We start from the raw sequence: 7,683 nt of genomic DNA on the forward strand, positions 1-7,683 counted from the left end.
ACAAGAGATCGGGCCTACTATGACGAGCTAAAAAATGTCATCGAATAGCTAATAACGTCACAAATTACCCCCCGGTGACATTTTATGGGCGTCACAAGCATCGTCACGGAATCCCCGTCACAGATTACTCCTAGTGACGTCGCACGCGCAAAAGCGTCATCGAAATTGGGACCTTTAGTGACATTATATAGAATGTCATCGACTTTCTATTCCCATGACGGTCAATTACCGTCACATGTTTGGAGAAAATATGCCGTATTGTACCATATTCAGTGACGAGGCAACGTCACTAACTTTGTGCCACATCGACACCCAAGCGGCTATCCCACTAGTAGTGCCACTACTTTTATTGTGGATGAAGATGACTCCATCAAAATATATTTACTTTCTTTCTAATCTAAATTATGATGAAAATAAGTATTTAGTTCACATCACGTCACATAAGATTATATAAAAAAGTTGAAGAGAAAGTTCGCATCATAAATTGATTTCAAAGACAAATCATATTATATATGAAATCGTCTTAGCCAAATCATTCTGTAAACAAAAATGATGGTAAAAAACTGACTCAAGTTTGGCACAGACAATAGACAAGATGAAAACTAATATTAACTAAAGACCACATATGTTGTCCTGATGATTGCAATGTAAGGATGACATTGATGAACCATCGGGTTGGGACTAGGACTATAGAGTTGCTTCATGAGTTGCTTGAGCCCTCAAGAGAAAATCAAGCAGATTATCTGTCTCCTTTTGCTTCTTTGGCCAAGCTTCATTCTTCTCTTGCTGGCTCTTCTTTAGAGCTCCCAATTCTTCTTGTTGCTTCTCTTGTATCTCTTCAGATCCTCTCTCTTGTGCTTCAAGTCTTGCGGCTAAGTCCTCCCGATGCCTATAAATGACAAAACGCAACAATGTTGCATCGTAATGAGACGAAAACAAAAAGATAACAAGGTACAAGGGTAGCAATTTAAAATAGAGAAGTACATTATTAAATGTCAAGGCAAGCATGTCGATGGGCCAATGAAACAGTAAACCCAAGAATAACTTATAGTGTTCTAAAATATGCATAATCAACAGCTTGATTACAGGAAGCATCACCAAAAGGATATCAAGTCAACAACCCAGGTTAAAAGAAGTAATCCTTAGTTGAACTTTCGTTAACTTCAATGAGTGCACTATGCACACAGAAACAAGCAAAAAGAAACAACAAGAACAAAAGTGAAATAATATAATCACCTGTCATTTACATGTCTTGCCTCTCTATCCTTCTTCTGGAACTCAGGTCTGGGCTGATGAAGTAGAGCTCCCAGGTCTCCCGGATCTTGATGCATACCCCATGCTAGAAATGAATGTGCTATGGGCGCTTTCTTCCTTTAGAACTTCAGCCACAGTCGATGTATCGAATACTGGTTGCTCACCTTCTTATTGTGTTTCCCTTTTCTTTTCCATCGCATTCTATAGTATAAAGAAAAACATTGATGATAAGCTAAAGGTCATATGCTAGCAATATGAGAATCTATTTCCAGTCAAAAACAATAGAGGAAGAAATCTAACATGAACTAGAAGTGCAGGCTCGCTCATGCTACCAGTGTTGCTGTTTGTATGGGTATCTTTGAAACTCAATGGGACTTGGGTTCTGATTATTGTACTTGTAATTTTTCTACAAGATATATGAAATTGTAACATTACTACTACATATATAGTGGCAAGTGCAATAGACATAGAACTACAAGTAAGATATTTGGAATTCTTACAAGTTTGCTGAAATAGGCAACATAGGACATAAATCCAGTCTTTTGGTGATGTAGACAGCTTCTCAGTTCATGTGTTCCTTTATACTCAAAAATGGAATTGATGCTTGTCTAATTTGAGATGGCCAGAGTAAAAAATGATGGAAATGTCACACCCCAAGGCCCAAGCCACCTCCTACTTCTCTCTCCAATCTCTCTCAATGCATTACTCTAGCAGATTATGGTCATGTACTCTAGCAATCACCCACTGGAGCTTTAGTGCAGTCTTGCATGATCTACAACTACAATGCTACTCTGTAGGTTGTGGGAGTACTCAGCACCCTATTCTTTTATTACTACTCCATTTTATAAGTAGACTACTACATCCAGTTTGTTGTTCTTTCTTGAATTTGTGCATCTAGTGCTGAATTGTACATGAAAAATATACTGCTGCAGTGATTAACAAACAAACTCTCCAACGTTGGGGCCTAAATTTTTATTTGCACAGGGCCTTTGATTTTCCAAGTACAGTCCTTGAGATGGCAAAGATATTACTGTACGATGCTTTTGAGGGTTGCAGAACAGATCAAAATAAATAGCATACTTGGAAATATGGAGCATCCAGAATTCAGTTCAACAAGAACAAGTGCAGACTCGGCCTTTATTCAGTTTCGAACAAGTGCAGACTCGGTCCTTATTCAGTTTTGAACAGGAACAAGTGCAGAACCCGTTTTTATCCAGAATTCGAAATAAAGAACATACACTGTGAACTCCATATGGTAACATATTGTATTAAGAACAAGTGCAGACATTAAGTTTTGATGATCCTAGGCAAGGACTGTTTATGGGGCAGCAGAACCACAAACAGGGAAGCCACATGGTCGTTGAATTATAGGAAATCTCACAACAACTGAATGGGACCGAGTAAATCTTACAGAGCTATTGGATTTGCCACATGGTCGTTGTATTCAGAGATGTACACGACCGTGTGTGCTTTTCTCCCCCAAATCCCTTCCATGGAGACCCCTTAGGTGTAGAGCTTGCGGGATGAGGAGGGCGGGATGAGAAAATTACCGTCAGCCATCGCCGGTTGCTGCAATCGGTGGGGAAAGAGAGACGGGTGGGGCGGCCTCCTCCACTCCGCTGTCCCTTGTTGATATAGTGGATCTGAGCTCGGTCGGTCGGGCGGCCTCCTCCAATCCGCCGTCGCCGGTCATTGCAATCAGGGGGGATGGAGCGGAGTGCTCACGGGGATAGTTGTGTGGTGGATCCGAGCTCGGCCGGCGGGCGGCCACTCCCAATCTGCCGGCCCTAATCGTCGCAGTCGTGGGATATAGGAGAGTCGATTGAATCTGGCGGGAAAATGCTGGGGTGGGCGGTGGCTTTTACCGGTGCCTTCGATGGGTTGGGACACTGGATCTTCGACGGGTGGGGACACTGGATGGATGCGGGGAAAAAATAGAGAAGCGGACGGAAAAGAGTATACGTGGGTGGAGGGATTTTGTGTGTGTGAGGAGATGGTTTATTTTCATAATTTAATTTCGACTTAATATTATGTAATTCATTTAAGTTTTTATAGACAGAACAAAACAACATGACCTCACCAACGCCCCATTCAAGTTCTCTGCCCAGTCTGTTTATAGATAAGAATAAAAAAGTAAGATGCCATCAGCTCTCTTATTTCCATTTTAACAAAATTAGCTCACGAGCGCCCAATTGAAGTTTTCAGCATAGACACTGCCGAACAAAAAATTTGTGTTAAAATTTATATTTTAATGCCCAATTATTATTTTTGTCAAGACATTACCTATTTATATTAGAAATAACAAAATAACCATTTGAAAAAAGAACAAAACAAGGTTTTCCCTTTTTAAGAATATAATAGTCCGAAGTATTTTCATGGCCACTACTACATATATCAGATAGACCAAAATAATTACAACGCTCAATAGACTTTGAAAAAAATGATGGCGGCTCCCACTGCCAAAACCAACACATGGCTTCTACCTTTCAATAACCCGTGAACTAGCTATGGTCAGTCCAACTGCTATATGCTACATGACAAAAAAATTGATGGTCACACATTTGTAGTATTCGGTGACTTTAACAAGTTCGTCATGCAAAATACCAAAACTGTCACAGAAATTGGCAACCAGGTGTGCTGAAAGGCCGAGGCAATATAGTACGTCTAACGTCACCAATTTGCAGTAATTAGTGACGCCACCGACGATAACGTCCTGCATTAGGCATTTCGGTGACGTTGTCCACCATCGTCATAAAGATTTTCGTCATAGTATGTCAAGTTTGTTGTAGTGGATGATGATGTTCTACCGGCGCAGGTCTTCGCCTAAACTCCGCGACGATATGACCGAGGTGGAATATGGTGGAGGGGGGCACCGCACACGGCTAAGGAACGATCCGTAGATCAACTTGTGTGTTATGGGGTGCCCCCTGCCCCCGTATATAAAGGAGGGAGGGGGAGGTGCGGCCGGCCCCCTTGGGGTGCGCCTGGAGGAGTCCTACTCCCACCGGGAGTAGGACTCCCCCCTCTTGCCTTGGTGGAGAAGGAAAGGGGGGAGGGGAAAGAGGAAAGGGGGGCGCCGCCCCCCCTTCCTTATCCTATTCGGACTAGGGGGGAGGGGGCACGCGGCCTGCCCTGGCCGGCCCTCCTATTCTCCCTCATGGCCCACTAAGGCCCATTAACCCCCGGGAGGGTTCCGGTAACCCCCCGGTGTTCCGGTAAAATCCCGATTTCACCCGGAACCTTTCCGATGTCCAAACATAGGCTTCCAATATATCAATCTTTATGTCTCGACCATTTCGAGACTCCTCGTCATGTCCGTGATCACATACGGGAATCCAAACAAACTTCGGTACATCAAAACTTATAAACTCATAATAAAACTTGTCATCGTAATGTTAAGCGTGCGGACCCTACGGGTTCGAGAACTATGTAGACATGACTTAGAACTATTCTCGGTCAATAACCAATAGCGGAACCTGGATGCCCATATTGGTTCCTACATATTCTACGAAGATCTTTATCGGTCAAACCGCATAACAACATACGTTGTTCCTTTTGTCATCGGTATGTTACTTGCCCGAGATTTGATCGTCGTTATCCAATACCTAGTTCAATCTCGTTACCGGCAAGTCTCTTTACTCGTTACGTAATGCATCATCCTGTAACCAACTCATTTGGTCACATTGCTTGCAAGGCTTATAATGATGTGCATTACCGAGAGGGCCCAGAGATACCTCTCCGACAATCGGAGTGACAAAACCTAATCTCGAAATACGCCAACTCAACATGTACCTTCGGAGACACCTGTAGTACTCCTTTATAATCACCCAGTTACGTTGTGACGTTTGGTAGTACCCAAAGTGTTCCTCCGGTAAACGGGAGTTGCATAATTCTCATAGTTACGGGAACATGTATAAGTCATGAAGAAAGCAATAGCAATATACTAAACGATCAAGTGCTAGGCTAACGGAATGGGTCATGTCAATCACATCATTCTCCTAATGATGTGATCCCATTAATCAAATGACAACACATGTCTATGGTTAGGAAACATAACCATCTTTGATTAATGAGCTAGTCATGTAGAGGCATACTAGTGACTATATGTTTGTCTATGTATTCACACATGTATCATGTTTCCGGTTAATACAATACTAGCATGAATAATAAACATTTATCATGATATGAGGAAATAAATAATAAATTTATTATTGCCTCTAGGGCATATTTCCTTCAGTGGCGCGGGTGGACGACGCGTTCATGTGCTTCGTCATCGACTACCTGGAGCTGGAGTCTATTGGTACCCCCTTCGTCTCAAGGTAGGAACTCCCCGATTCGACCCCCCTCTCTCTGGATTTGATTTGGCGCTGCTTGACGAACCTTCTGTTGGTGCTACGCAACGCGTGGCCATGGCTGCCTGCCTTCAGTCCCTAGTCACGGGGCTTCTCCAGCCGGCGCGTCCTCTCAGCGAGCGGCCATGGAAGGTGAGGGACTCCTCACTCCTAGCTAGCTGCCTCTCCCCTCCCAGCCACATGCATGGAAGGTGACTGACTTGTAAGTATGTGTGTATGTGTTGGTCCTCTGTGTTGCTGTTGCTGCTGGCTGGATGCTGATGCTGATGTGTGCTCACAGTGTAAGTCCATCCATTATCTGATTGTTTGTCAGCTTCAGTTAACCAGTCGACTGTTTTGTTTTCTGTCACTCACAGAATTGATGTTTCGCCTGATTGATTGCAGGCTCGCTCGACTTGCCTGTATCTTCTCCACCACCATACTTTTGCAGAGCCTGGTAAGCTAGCTTCAGTAACTCTTGTTTCAGTTACTCGCTGTATGCTTCAGTAACTCTAAGACACTCTGGTTGCACATTTTATTCATTTCTGCACTGGGTTCATGCCGTTACTCTGCCTATGTATTGTGGGAGCACTTGTGCTCAAGAGGTATGGAATGGAATGTGTAAAAAATGTTGTGCCATACTTGCTGCTCAGGTGCTGAATTGGCTAACTAGAAGCCACTGTTTGATAGAAGAACATCTCTGTTCTTCTGATGGTTCTCACTCTATTTGTTTATAGACTCTGCTTTAGGAAAGTCTCACAGTACAATACTACTAGTAGATAAGATACTCCTTAAACTTTGGATCAAGTAAACTGTCTCATATATTTTATGCTCCTCAAACTTCACAGTACAGTACTACATTGTTATGCTCCTCAAACTTCACAGTACAGCACTACATTGTTATGCTCCTATTATCTCAACTCTTATAGTATGATGAATCAAGTAAACTAAAAACACCACCCTGTTCTGTCTGTGCAGACTGACCTCCGCTTCCAGAACCATGCGGTGCTGGCCCTTCAGAAGGCTGCAGAGGCCTACCTGGTGGGTCTCTTCGAGGAGACCAACCCGTGCGCCATCCATGCTAAGCGCGTGACCATCATGCCCAAGGACATTCAGCTGGCTAGGAGGATCCGTGGCGAGAGAGCTTAAGGTGCAATCAGCATACAATTTTGCTCAAATAGTCAAATGTTTCCTTGATTCTGTAGGATTAGTGTGTCCTGTTGCTTGGTGCTAGCTTTAGGATCTGACTTTTGGTTGTTGTTTTGGTCATGTAGGCCAAGGGAAATGACTACCGTTCCAGGGTCTCTGGTCTGGGAGCTCGTGAAGAAGAACAACTGCTTCTTGATAAAATAGTTCGGCAACAGCAACGCCAAGGTGCGGTTCAGCAAGGAGCCCAACAACCTCTACAATGTCCACTCCTACAAGTTCTCGAGTCCGTAGCTCTTTCCAGTATTTTTAACCCTTTTGTTTGCAAGTGTCTCTGCAAGGAGCTAACTTGCTGTGGGGCTGATGTGGTTTCAGGCTTGGCGAACAGCAAGACCGTGGTGGTCCAGCCATCAGCGGGAGAGGACAAGGCAGTTGTCCTGTCCACAACCAAGACCAAGAAGCAGAACACCCCTGCCAAGCTCCAGCACAAGATTCTGATGCGCAAGGAGTTCCACAAGATGGCCAAGTCTGTCAAGAATCAGGTATTACAACTTGTTGTTTTGAGAAGTCAGTTTGTTCTGCAAGTCGGACATAACTTCAGAAAAGTCTGATGCTTGCTGGGGCTGTTCCCTTAATTATGCAAAGTTTGAAAAGCTTGAGACTGATCTTCTAGTGCTAAGTTTTGAACGCTAACTTTAATTTATGTTCCTGCAGGAAATGGACTAATTCCTTTGAAATTCCCATGTTGTAAATAGTCCCTTACTCCACTCAGGTAACTCTATAATCTGTCCCGCTTCTAGGTTTCCAGCACTCGAATCTTTCGTTAGGAGAGTTTGAAGTTTTTGGTGTATTCTCAACATTGAGCGATTTTAGTCATCCTCTTCACTGGAGTAACTCTTGTCTAGTCTCAAGGATAATAAATCATGTTCTTCCATGTTTCCAAAAATACTTG

At 43.4% G+C, this 7,683-nt stretch overlaps 1 pseudogene; it reads left to right on the top strand.

Moving 5' to 3' along the window:
* Positions 1-6,866: 6,866 nt before the first annotated feature.
* On the top strand, positions 6,867-7,457 carry LOC123138818 (60S ribosomal protein L28-1-like; annotated as a pseudogene).
* The last annotated feature ends 226 nt before the right edge of the window (positions 7,458-7,683 follow it).

The sequence above is a fragment of the Triticum aestivum genome, chromosome 6B (genome assembly GCF_018294505.1).
Source record: "Triticum aestivum cultivar Chinese Spring chromosome 6B, IWGSC CS RefSeq v2.1, whole genome shotgun sequence".
Taxonomy (NCBI): Eukaryota; Viridiplantae; Streptophyta; class Magnoliopsida; order Poales; family Poaceae; genus Triticum; species Triticum aestivum.